This window comes from Arachis hypogaea, chromosome 16 (genome assembly GCF_003086295.3).
Source record: "Arachis hypogaea cultivar Tifrunner chromosome 16, arahy.Tifrunner.gnm2.J5K5, whole genome shotgun sequence".
NCBI classification, from domain to species: domain Eukaryota; kingdom Viridiplantae; phylum Streptophyta; class Magnoliopsida; order Fabales; family Fabaceae; genus Arachis; species Arachis hypogaea.
Genome location: NC_092051.1, coordinates 109011518 through 109025748, shown reverse-complemented (window position 1 = coordinate 109025748; position 14231 = coordinate 109011518). Strand labels below are relative to the sequence as shown.

Below are 14231 nucleotides of genomic sequence, written 5' to 3'. Positions count from 1 at the left end.
CCTGGATAAGATTCTAGAGGACATATGTATCCCTGGAGCCAGGTGGACCACCAACACAAAGGGCGTCCCAAATCAACTCAAGAGGGAGGATCTCAAACCAGTTGCCAGAGGATGGCTGGACTTTATTGGGCGTTCTCTGTTGCCCACTAGCAACCGTTCTGAAGTCACAATTAAAAGAGCAGTGATGATTCATTACATCATGATGGGAAAGGAAGTGGAGGTTCATCAGCTGATTTCAACTGAGCTCTATAAGATTGCTAACAAAAATTCAAAAGAGGCCAGATTGGCTTATCCAAGCGTGATTTCTCTGCTCTGCAAGGACGCTGGAGTCAGGATGGGAATAACTGAATATATCCTAATTGAAAAGTCAATCACCAAAGCATCAATGGAGAGACAACAAGCACAGGAGGATCTTATCAAGAAGAGAGCACAGGAATTCCTCCCAGAGATTCCTCAAGCGGAATATTGGGAATATCTTGAGACGTCTGTCACCAAGATACAGGAAGCTATGGAGCAAATAATAAAACAACAGAAGAAACACAGTCAAATGCTGACCCATATGTTTAAAGAACAAGAGGAGCAGGGACGTGACTTAAGGGAACTGAAGCGCCAAAAGTCTTCTGTAATACCAAGCCTCCCAAGGATCAGAGGAACCCCCATAAACCCAGAATAAAGGTTGTTAATTTCCAATTTCTGCCTTAACTCTGTGACAGTGTCCTTATAAAAAGTCTACCTTAGAAGTCATATAATAGTAATTAGTATCTATTTGATTTTATCTCCAATTAAGCTATAGTTTATTTTTCTCATCATCATTAAACATGAATAAAATAGTAGATCTTTTGAATAAGAAGCAATAAAATTTCGAGTTTAATAAAAGAAATTCTAATTGGTTAAATGTGGTGGCAATACTTTCTGTCTTCTGAATGAATGCTTGAACAGTGCATATGTCTTTTGAATTTGTTGTTTAAGACTGTTAAATATGTTGGCTCTTGAAAGAATGATGAACATGAGACATGTTATTGATAATCTGAAAATCATAAAAATGATTCTTGAAGCAAGAAAAAGCAGCAAAGAATAAAGCTTGCAAAAAAAAAAAAGCAAGCAGAAAAAGCCAAAAGCTCTTAAAACCAAAAGGCAAGGGCAAATAAAAAGGATCCCAAGGCTTTGAGCATCAGTGGATAGGAGGGCCTAAAGGACTAAAATCCTGGTCTAAGCGGCTAAACCAAGCTGTCCCTAACCATGTGCTTGTGGCGTGCAGGTGTCAAGTGAAAACTTGAGACTGAGCGGTTAAAGTCAAGGTCCAAAGCAAAAAGAAGAGTGTGCTTAAGAACTCTGGACACCTCTAATTGGGGACTTTAGCAAAGCTGAGTCACAATCTGAAAAGGTTCACCCAGTTATGTGTCTGTGGCATTTATGTATCCGGTAGTAATACTGGAAAACAAAGTGCTTAGGGCCACGGCCAATACTCATAAAGAAGCTGTGTTCAAGAATCATCACACTAAACTAAGAGAATCAATAACACTATCTGAATTCTGAGTTCCTATAGATGCCAATCACTCTGAGCTTCAATGGATAAAGTGAGATGCCGAAACTGTTCAGAAGCAAAAAGCTACTAGTCCCGCTCATCTAATTAGGATCTGAGCTTCAATCAAAAACTCTGAGATATTATTGCTTCTCAACCTATTAGTCTTCTATTTTATTTGTCTAGTTGCTTGAGGACAAGCAACAGTTTAAGTTTGGTGTTGTGATGAGCGGATATTTTATACGCTTTTTGGGGATAATTTCATATAGTTCTGAGTATGTTTTAGTTAGTTTTTAGTCTATTTCTATTAGTTTTTAGGAAAAATTCATATTTCTGGACTTTACTATGAGTTGTGTGTTTTTCTGTAATTTCAGGTATTTTTCTGGCTGAAATTGAAGGAGCTGAGCAAAAATCTGATTCAGGCTGAAAAAGGACTGCTGATGCTGTTGGATTCTGACCTCCCTGCACTCAAAGTGGATTTTCTGGAGCTACAGAACTCGAAATGGCATGATTCCAATTGCGTTGGAAAGTAGACATCCAGGGCTTTCCCGAAATATATAATAGTCCATACTTTGCACAAGAATAGACGACTTAAACTGGCGTTCAACGCCAGTCCTCTGCCCAATTCTGGCGTCTAGCGCCAGAAAAGGATCAAAAGCTGGAGTTGAAAGCCCAAACTGGCATAAAAACTGGCGTTCAACTCCACAAATGGCCTCTGCACGTGAATTGCTTAAGTCTCAGCCCCAGCACACACCAAGTGGGCCGCAGCACACACCAAGTGGGCCCCAGAAGTGGATCTCTGCATCATCCATCATAGTTTATCCAGTTTTTGTAAACCTAGGCTACTAGTTTAGTATTTAAACAACTTTTAGAGACTTATTTTGTATCTCATGACATTTCAGATCTAAACTTTGTATTTTCTGACGGCATGAGTCTCTAAACCCCATTGTTGGGGGTGAGGAGCTCTGCTGTGTCTCGATGAATTAATGCAAGTATTTCTGTTTTCCATTCAAACACGCTTGTTCCTATCTAAGATGTTCATTCGCGCTTAACTGTGATGGAGGTGATGATCTGTGACAATCATCACCTCCCTCAGATCATGAGCGTGTGCCTGACAACCACCTCCGTTCTATATACGATTGAATGAGGATCTCTTAGATTCCTTAATCAGAATCTCCGTGGTATAAGCTAGAATTGATGGCGGCATTCATGAGAATCCGGAAAGTCTAAACCTTGTCTGTGGTATTCCGAGTAGGATTCAAGGATTGAATGACTGTGACGAGCTTCAAACTCCTGAAGGCTGGGCGTTAGTGACAGACGCAAAAGGATAGTAAATCCTATTCCAACCGGATCGAGAACCAACCAGTGATTAGCCGTGCTGTGACAGAGCGCGTGAGCGTAGTTTTCACTGGAAGGATGGAAGGTAGCCATTGACAACGGTGATCCACCAACACACAGCTTGCCATAGGAGGACGTGCGTGCGTGAATCAGAAGACAGAGGAAAGCAGAGATTCAGAAGACAAAGCATCTCCAAAACTCCAACATATTCTCCATCACTGCACAACAAGTAACCTTTAATTTATGCTCTCGTGGTTATTCGTAATTCAACTGATAAACATAATTGACTTCCTGACTAAGATTTACAAGATAACCAGAGATTGCTTCAAACCAACAATCTCCGTGGGATTCGACCCTTACTCACGTGAGGTATTACTTGAACGACCCAGTGCACTTGCTGGTTAGTGGTACGCGTTGTGAAAAGTGTGATTCACAATTCGTGCACCAGAGAGCAAGAATTGTATCTGGGATGCTCAAAATTCTCGAAGCTGGATTTCTTGGTGAGGCTATACCATATAAAGTGCATGTGCGGAGTGAGCGACAAGGCCTTCGTAATGATACTAGGGCTACTGGGGGACGCCTTTGAGCATGCAAAGATTCCGGCTTCACTGCACGATGCCAAGAGGATCATAAGAAAGCTCGGCATTGCGTACAAGAAGATAAATGCATGTCCGAATGACTACATGCTATATCAGGGCAGCGATCAAGAATTGTCTAGGTGCAAGCGATGTGGGACCTCGAGATGGAAGCAAAAGACTAGGAGGAATGACAATTATCAATGTGGTTGTTAAAAAGAATGGGAAGCCCCAGGCAGCGAAGGTTCTTCATTACTTTCCCCTTGTTCCACGACTGCAGTGGATGTTCATGTCCAGTAAGACATCCGCTGACATGGTGTGGCACAAGAAAGGTCCTAACTCAGACGGTCTTTTGAGGCATCCAACGGACAGTGAGACATGGAAGGCATTTGACAGAAGATATATTGACTTTAGTAATGATCCGCGCAGCATTCGCTTAGCCTTAGCTAGCGATGGTTCTAATCCCTTCGGAAATCTTAGCTCAAGGTACTCGATCTGGCCCATGAGACGTACGACACTAGCGAAAAAAAACATTCAAGATGTATGCTGCATTATGCGGACAATCAGTGATTTTCTAGGATTGGGCAACTTATCTGGGTGGAATACGTACGGTGGGAGAGCTTGTCCTACGTGAAACTTGGATGCTGAGACTAACCGACTCACCTTCAATCAGAAATGGTGTTTCATGTGTCATCGGAGCTTTCTAAGTCAAGGCCACAGATATCGGCAAGGCCGGGTTAGATTTGATGGCAAGGTAGAGGACAGAGGTCCCCCTGTCAAATTGTCTGGTGGAGATATTTTGAGACAGTTGGAGAATGTGCATGTTATGCTTGGTGATAAATCCATATTTGATGATAATATTTTGTTGAAATTGAATGGATTTTGTCATGCAAACCTACATTTATTCCCTTAAATAGCATGCTTTTGAGTTCTCCTCCCAAATTATCCTTGATTATGAAAACATGCTCTTTTGTGCTTAATTTAGTCAATTTTATTCCATTTACATTCCATTCGATGCCTTCATATTTTGGTGAGTGATTTTAGATGAAATAAGTAGGAATGGCTTGGCAAGAATGGAAGAAGAGCATGCAAGAGGGAGGAAACATTAAGAAACAGCCTCTTGTGCATACGCACAGGTACCAGCGCGTGCCTTCATTAAAAAGGCACGTGACTCATGTTTTGGGAGCTTTGGAGGCCCAAATCTGATGGCCTAGAGCTCATATTTGATGGGCAACACTTGGAGAAACATAGCATACCATTAGGAGTGGTGTTAGATAGTATTAAGAGGCTTTTAGTTTTAGTTTTCTCTCTAAGTTTTCTCTCAACTCTCTTAGGGTTTTCTTTAGAGTTTATGTTCTAAGTGCTATTGATGAACGGATTTTTGCTAGTAAAGAGTTCACAATAAATTCCCGTTGCAAGTATAGTTTCTAAACCAACAATAATCCTTTCATACAAAAATTTGGTTGTCACTAAAACAAACCCAATAAAATTAAACCAAAGTATTTAAACCTCGGGTCGTCTCTCAAGGAATTGCAGGGAGGTGTAGTTATTATTGGTTATGAGATAGTATATTTTTGGTTTTTTGAAAGGTTAAACAAGGAATGTAAATGATAAGAAAATAAACTAATAATTAAGAAAGCTCTTGGCAAGGTATGAGAATTAGAAGTCCTATCCTAGCTATCCTTATCAATTGTGATGAGAATTGTCCATTGCTCCCACTTAGTTAACCTCTAATTATGAAGGAAAGTCAAGTGGATAAATCAATTTGATTCCTTAAGTCCTAGTCAACTCCTAAGGAAAGACTAGCTTCAGAGGGATCCAAATCAATTAGGAACTTTCAACTATCAATCAACAAAGGAGTTTGATAACTCAAGAGTCTCCAATTACTCAACCAAAGCCAAGAGGAGAAAAATCTAACTTAAAACCCTCCCAAGCATTTTATCAAACACTTGGAAGGTATAACATAAAAGCATAGAAAAATAATAGGTGATAATAAAATCCAAATAACCAATTGAAAGCATCAATAACATAAATTGAAGAAAGCAATCATAAATATAAAATACCTCAAATTGCATTAAATAGGAAATCAAATCTAACATGAGAATTCATAAACTAAAATAGCAACATAGAGTAATCAACAAGGGAAATAAATAAACTATAATGCTAGAACAAATAAGAGTAGAAGAGAAACTAAATTGAAATAGAGTAGAAATCTAAAATTGAAAATAGCTAAACCTAAGAATCCTAAAACCTAGAGAGAGGAGAGACCTTTTCTCTCTAAAAACTACATCTCAACCTCAAATTATGTGAATGAAAGTTGTATGAATGAATGTGATTCCCCTACTCTGCAGCCTCTAATTTGTGTTTTTCGGGCTTGAAACTAGGTCAAAAATAGCCCAGAAAATCGCATCCAGCGTCTTCTGCGTTTTCTTCACGTGGCGCATGTCACGCGTACGCGTCAGTCACGCGTACGCGTCGATGGTCTTCTTTGCGTGTCACGGGTACGCGTCAGGTATGCGCATGCGTCACTGTGCAGATCTTCAAATCACACGCACGCGTGAGCCATGCGTGCATGTCGCTCCTCGCTGCTTATCTTCTTTATTTCTTGTGCTCCTTCCATTTTTGCAATCTTCCTCTCCATCCTCTAAGCCATTCCTGCCCTATATAGCCTTAAAATACTTAACACACAGATCACGGCATCGAATGGTATAAAGGGAAATTAAAATACACAATTTAAAGGCTTAGGAAGCAAGTTTTCAACCATAGAACAAAATTAGGAAGGAATTGTAAAATCATGCAAATTGTATGAATAAGTGTGCAAATGCTTGATAGAAACCACTTAAATTAGCATAACATAAACCATAAAATAGTGGTTTATCAATCTCTTTTTTTTTCTTTTTAATTTTATTTATTATTATTATTATTATGTTCTTTTTTTATTTTTTTCTTTTGTTTTCCTCAATGCATATAATTAAATTATTAAATGCATGAACATGTCCTAAACATTTCCTTCACATTTTCATAAAGATATACAACACCCAATTCTTAAAATCAAATATTTCCAAACCCAACTTTCCCATACTTAAATCATGAACATTCTCACTAGTCTAAGCTAACCAAGGATTCAAATTAAGGACATTATTGTTTTACGCTTAGAGTTAGTGATGTGGTAAGATATAGAACAAATTGGGGTAAAAAGGCTCAAAATGGCAAACAAAGGTAATTGAAGTGGTAGGCTATTTGGGATAAGTGAGCTAATAACAAATGATGGCCTCAATCATATGTATGCATACAAATACACTCAACAATGGACATATAGAATGGAACAAACCATAAATTACAATCATAGAGAAGAAAACACACAAGAATAAAATATTATGGTTAAATAATGTAACCATATAATTAAGTTCAAAATCTCACAGGTTGTATGTTCTTAGCTATAAATCATGTTCCAAATTACAATCTTCAAACAAGTTTAACAAAAAAGTTTTAATTTAAATTAGTGAAATGCTATAAAAAGGGTCTTGAAAAAGAACTTATCACTCCAACCAAGTTGTGGCAGAAGAACATGCACCAAATCAAACAAACATGCAATCAAACATGCAAATGCAACCAGGGACGGATATAAGGGGGGCGAGTGGCGGCCTCGGCCCCCCCAACTTTTTTAATAGTAATAAGTTATTATGTATAATTTATTTTTTTTAAAATACTTAGTATTTAGTCTAATATAAATAAAAGTTCAGTCTAATTTAAATATTAATAATTTTTAATATCTAAAAAATAAGTAATAATATTAAAAAAATCTGAAAAAGATATTATTACTAATATTTTTTAATTAAATAAAAAATTTTAAATCTCATAAAATGAATTCTTTTTCTTCTTGTGGCTGTTTTTTTATTCGTTTGGTATTAATTCTCTCTGTTTCAATTGCTATAATTAAGAGATCTTTTTCAACTATGAATATTGTGAAAAATAACTTAGAAACAAAATAAAATATGAATTTCTTGTTAATTGTCTTTTAATTATATTGAAAAGAAAATTGTTAAAAATTTTGACACAAATTCTATTATCGGTAAATTTTATGATACGAAGAATCGATCACTTCGTTAGTAAAAAGTATACATATATTTTTTTTACTTTAAAATATATTCTCTATCCGTATATTTTTATAATACATCTTATATTATATAATTTTTTTACATAATTTTTAATATTATATGTGTTATTGGCCCCCTATAATATCATTTCTGGATCCGTCCCTGAATGCAACAACTAATTTAACAAGGAAAATTAAACATTGGTGTTGAAATAGAAAATAACTAACCCACAGAAGTCGGTATCGACCTCCCCACACGTAAAGATTGCACCGTCCTCGGTGCATGCTAAGATGTGCAAGTGGACGGGTGCTACAACTGATACTTTTCTCCAAAGATTGTGTAGATGGACTTATCTGTCGCCCCATTGAGAAGCTTTTCCCTTCCCTTCTCGGTGGCCATCCTGAAAGAAGAGGAAAAAGAAGAAAAGTAACCCAGAAATAAAGATAAGAAAAAAATAAAGTATGGGTAGGTTAATGCCAAATAATGAGGGTTTCAATTACACGGTAGCTACAACATGCAAGTGAGAAAACAGTAGAAGAAAATGGCATATCAATAGTGCAAAAATTACAATAATGGGGAAGAGATAGTAGGTAATGAGAGTCAATATAAATTCATGTCAATGCAAAAGGAACACAGGAATCATAAAAGATTAGCATTGACAGATAAATAATATCACCCAATAGTGTAAAACAGGTCACTAAGCATCAAAATAATATCAGAAAAGATACAACAGTTGAATAAGAACATTTAACACCAATGTTAAAATAGGAAATTAGAAAAGGAGATAAAAATATGAATAAAATTAAAATGCAATGAAGGAAAGTATGCAAATGTAGTATGTAAAAGAGAATGAAAGAGAATAAGGATGAGAAGAAAGTGAGAAAAGAAGAAGAAGGAGTAAGAGAGGAGAGAAGAAAGAAGAGAAATAGAAAACAGGAAATGGAGTCAACGCGCGCGCCTGCATCATGCGTATGCATGAAAACTGAAATATCCACTCGACGCGTACGCATGGGTGACCAAAAATAGGAACTGATGCATGAGTGTCGGTCACGCGTACGCGTGACTGCTCGCGCGATTCCAGCACAGTGGCAGCCCAACTCTCTGTTCAATGACCTTACTACGCCAATATTTCATTCCATGCGTACGCATCGCTGACGCTTACGCCTGGATTGGCAAAAACGTAGGGGACGCGTACACATGAGGCACGCGTACGCGTGGCTCTGGCTATGCGCCAAGCACCACTCCCGCTCAGCTCTCGCACAACTCTCTGTTCATTTGCGCATACACATACGACGCGTGCGCGTCGTAGACGCATGCGCGTCGATTCCCTCTTTTTTTATGCATAATGCAGGTGATGATGCAGAAATTATGAATGGACACTGATAAAAATAAAATAAAATAAAACTAATAATAAAAATGAAAGATCGTACCATGGTGGGTTGTCTCCCACCTAGCACTTTTAGTTATTGTCCTTAAGTTGGACATTTGGTGAGCTCCTTGTCATGGTGGCTTGTGCTTGAACTCATCTTGAAACTGCCACCAATACTTGGACTTCCAATACGCTCTATCTATTCCAAGTAAATTCCCCAAGCTTTGATGGAGTTCTTCACAAGCTTTGAGCTCCCAAAATTGATCCTCATATATTCTCGGATCCCAAATCTTATTTCTACAACCGTCTTGAAGTGGATTACCATTGTTCCAATGGGGTGACAGATAGGCTGAATTCTTTATGCAATACCAAACTCTTTCTTTAGATCCAACCAAATGTTCACTAGTTCCAGTTCTTGAAGTATCAACCGTGATGAACCTTGATTTCCAACTCCAACCACTAAACATCCTTCTCTTACGCTTAATGCCACAAAGCCTCCTAAGTTGGCCATCCGTTTCAAGAATACCATATTCAAGTGGAACGGTAAGGCGAATAGAGATAAGTTTTACCCACTCAAATGATGTAGTAGACAACAACCTAGGTAGAGAAGTCTCCAACGTTCTTGACAAAGCATGTTCAACTCCCATCCAACCTTTCCGAAGGACTTTCACTTCCACTTCATTCTCAGACTCAATCAGAGATGGGTCTTCATATTCAAAGAGTTCATTTGTGGCTGTAGATTCATCACTAGGAGGACTTGATTCATGATCTTCATCACCAAGGGGACTTGCTTCTTGATCTATCCTATCCAAGTCTTCATAAGTAATATGCCATGGAGGTTATGCACTGGCCTTCTTGACATCAATTTCAAGCTTCTTGGAGGAATACTCTACAACTCTAGATTCCCATGGAGGTTCGGCATCTCCTAAGTCGTCAACCACTTCTTCCTCTTCGACTATTATGGCTTCCTCCACTTGTTCCAATACAAAGTCATGTTCCTTATTCTCCACCAGATTTTCTAGTATCTCCTTCATGCTACGCTCTTCTAATGATTCTCCGCATGTAGCCATGGGAGTGCTTTGAGTATCGAAGCACAGAGAGGCTAAATTATCTACTACCTCGGTCAAGGTAGCTATAAAATCTTGTGTCGTCCTTTGCATCTCTCTTTGCCCTTGAAGAAGAACACTTAGAGTGTCATTCATTGAAGATTGGGGTGGATATGAGGGTTCATTATTTGGGAGGAAAGGTTCATAATATGAGGGTGGTTCATCAGAACAAGGATGTGGTGGTTTAAGACACTCCATCTTTTCCACTTGTTGTACAACACACTTCAATCCTTGGTTCTCAAATTGAGATTCTTTAGCCATGAGAGTTTCGTGTGCTTTTCGATTTTCCACTTGCTCCAATTAATGAAGGGTTGTATGAAACCGATCCATTGTTTCTTTGAGATGATCCTTTAATTCTTCTTCTACTCGGATTGCATGATTAGGATCATATGGCTCTTGGATTGATGGATATGGACATGGTGTATATGGAGCTGGTGGTTCTTGGAAGTAATTGGGTTAGAATTGGGGTGGCTCTATGTATAGTTCATATGGCTCATGGGGTGGTTGGTAATGTTGATAAGGATTAGGATCATATGAGGGTGTTTGGTAGTGGGTGGCTTGTGAGTATGGTGGTTCAAAGCTAAGTAGAGGAGGGGGTTCATAGGCATATAGTGGGACTTGTTGGTAACTACAAGGGGTCCACCATATCCATTGTCTTGGTATGCACCTTGGAATGGCTGTTGCTCATAGTAAGTTGGAGGAGGTTGTTGCCAAGAGGGTTGATCAAATCCTTGTGGCTCTCCCATCTTTGATTGTCCCATCCTTAATGCAAGCTTTCATTGTAATCTCCTCTTCCTACAACATGATTATAACCAAACTCATAGCCAAAGGGGTGAGAATTCATAGTATCAAGAGAAAATAAAAACAAAAACTAATAAGGGATAATGAAACTAAACTCCTAAAACTAGAAACAACTAACAAAGAAACAAAAAAGCAAATTTATTCACAATATTTACAATAACCAATAATAAGGCACACATTTGCAAATTTCCGGCAACAGTGCCAGTTTGATGATTTGATCTTGGATTTTTGTTTGCCTCCATTGTAAGTATTTCTTAATTGTTCTCTTTTATTGCTACAATTTTGATACTCTTTCTTGTAGTTAAAGACATATTATTAATTTATATACTTTTTGCAATTTTGATTTTTATGTTGATGAATTTGATGATTGATGATTATTATATGCTTGGTTGAGTTAGTATTGTTTCTTTTGATCATTTGTTGCTCATAGTTTCAAGCATTTTCTCAAGTTTGTCATGATTTGTATTTATGCCCACCAAGTGTTTGTAGAAATGTCAATTTTGATTATGAGGTAAGTTTCCACCTCTTGGCTTGGGAAAAATGAGCATATGGGTTCCTAGAGTTGGAATGTCCAACATTTATTGATAATTATTGGATTGTTAATTGTTCTTGTTTCCACTAACAATAACTTGTTGCTAAGGCAATTAGCAAGTGAGTTAGGATTTGGGGATTAAGAACAATTATGCTCACTTGACCTATCCTTCGATGTTAAGGGTTAACTAAGTGAGATTAATCCATCATAATTGTTATAGTTGTGGTTACAACAAGGAAAGGATCCCCTAGCTTATTCCAAGCCAAGAAGCCATTTATACTTTGAATCACACACACACACATCAATCACTTTTACACCTTACTTGTCCATATTACATAGTTAGTTCTTTAATTCCTTTATTAGTTCATTAATTGCAATTTTGAATATTTTTTTATTCCTTTAATTGTTCATCTCTTTTTTGAAAATCCCTTGATTGTCACAACCGAAGCTGTGCACTATTGATTACTAATTCCTTGGGAGACGACTCGGGATTCTACTCCCGGATTTAATTGGTTTTAAATTGTGACATATCTAATTTAAACTTTGGTTGTGAGTCGCTTCGTCGGTTGTCAGTCGCTTCGTCGGTTGGGACTATACCTGCAACGTTAAAATTCCATCTTTCCTCCCTTTTCGGAGAAAGAGAATTCCTAACCGATGATGCGGCCCGCACCAAGTTTTCGGCGCCGTTGCTGGGGAAACAAGTGCAATGAGTGTTATGATTTTCGTTGTTATGAATATGTGAATAGTGTGAATACTTGATTTTTTTGGTTTGTCACTTGACACTAATTGGTAGATGGCGCCTCTATCTAACTAGTTTTGATAGTTATTAGCTATTAGATCATTTTTGTTTATTCTCTTATTTTTGACTTGCTTTCAGTAATTGCATGATTTCATTGATTCCTCAATTGAATGACACGGTCGCTTCCAGACCCGAGCCTGGCCCCTTTTGACCCTGAAATAGAAAGGACTTTAACACATCTTAGGCAAGCTCGGCGCCGGTTAGCATTTGTGCATAGTGAATCGGACTCACTTGAAGAGTAACCCGAGTCACTATCACCTTCTAACCGGGATTTTCATTCTTCACTAAACGAAGGAACCTTGTATTCTTCTATTAGAAGTGCTGAAATTTCTGTGAGTGAATTAGGTGACAATAATATGGCGGCACCACCTCGGAGAATTACTCCAAAGGAGGCCGGAGCCCTGGACATCACTTTGCAACCGGTACAAGTTCGATACCCAGATCTCGATGACAACTTTGAGCTCAAGACGGGTATGATCAACTTGCTTCCGAAATATCACGGGTTGCCCGGTGAAGATCCCCTCAAGCACTTGAAAGATTTTTAAGTTGTGTCCTCTACTGCAAGAAGACATGGCTCAGATGAGATAGTCGTCATGGTCTTTGCTTTCCCTTTCTCTTTGGAGGGAAAGGCGAAAGAATGGTTTTACACCCAACTTGAGGAGGTGATTTCTAATTGGGATTTGTTGCGTAAGGAGTTTCTTGAGAAGTTTTTCCCACCTCAAAAGATGGATCGTCTAAGGAAGGAAATTTCATGTCTTATGAAAAGGGATGGAGAAATCCTTTTTGAATATTGGGAAAGGTTTAAGAAGTTGTTGGAATTTTGTCCTCACCACCGCATTAATGAATTGGTGCTCATAAGCTATTTTTGCCAAGGGTTGGTCCCTCAAGACAAACTCCTCATTGATGCCTCAAGTGGAGGATCTCTTACTAAGAACAAAACTGCAGAAGAAGCTTGGGAAGTCATTATGGATTTGGCGGATTTTACCCAAAATTTAAGGACAAGGAATACTGATGAACGAATATTTTATACACTTTTTGGTATCATTTTCATATAGTTTTTAGCATGTTTTGTTTAAGTTTTATTAAGTTTTCATAGGTTTTAGTGTTAAATTCATATTTTTGGATTCTACTTTGAGTTTGGGTGTTTTTGTATAATTTCAGGTATTTTCTGGCTGAAATTGAGGAGCTGGAGCAAAAGTCTGATTTAGAGACATAGAAAGCACGGCAAATGCTGTCTGGATCTGACCTCCTTGCACTCGGAGGAAATTTTCTGGAGCTACAGAAGTCCAAATGGAGCTTTCTCAATGGCTACGGAAAGCTGACTTCCAGAGCTTTGCAGCAATGTGTAATAGTCTATACTTTGCTTTGGATTAGAAGGCCCGAAATTGGCGTCCAACGCTAGCCTTCTGCCCCATTCCAAGCGTCCAGCGCCCAAAGGAGGAGTCCAGCGTTCAATGCCCTAGAGGCCTCATAGCACATAGATCTCATCAAAGCTCAGCCCAAACACTCACCAAGTGGGCCCCAGAAGTGGATGTTAGCACTAAAAAGACTGTTTTACCCTTCTTATGTAAACCTTAGTCATTAGTTTAGTATTTAAGGGATATTTTACATAATCATAAGGGGGGTGCCATATTTTCGTTCATCATTGTATTTTCTATCAGTATGAGTTTCTAAACCTCCTAGGTTGAGGGGAGGATCCCTACTGAGTTTTATGGATTAATAAAAGTATTTCTGTTTCTTTTTAATCCGTATTTGATTTAATCCTAAGATGTATTCGTTCTTCAACTTGATGAATGGGATGACCCGTGACAATCATCTTCGTTCTTCATACTAAGACCACGTTCCTGACAACCACCCATGTTCTTCGTGGGTTTGTGTGAATACTTAAGTGGAAAGCATGAACCGCTAGCTTGATTATACATCTCTTAGACAGCTAATCCACGACTTCATTGGGGACTTCTCGAGACACCAGTTCAGCCGAGGTATAGGGAGATTAGGGTCTCTGTGGTAGAGGCTAGAACCAAGACGCAGCATCCTCTGATCCAGAAGATTCGACCTTGTCTATGCCATTTTGAGTAGGATCCTCAATCAG

General features: G+C 38.4%; 1 non-coding gene across 1 annotated transcript; it reads right to left on the bottom strand.

The window, feature by feature from the left end:
- Window positions 1-12870: 12870 nt before the first annotated feature.
- On the bottom strand, window positions 12871-12977 carry LOC112760320 (small nucleolar RNA R71). Its single transcript, XR_003180766.1, has one exon. It is a non-coding gene; the product is annotated as a small nucleolar RNA R71 (small nucleolar RNA).
- Between the last annotated feature and the right edge of the window lie 1254 nt (window positions 12978-14231).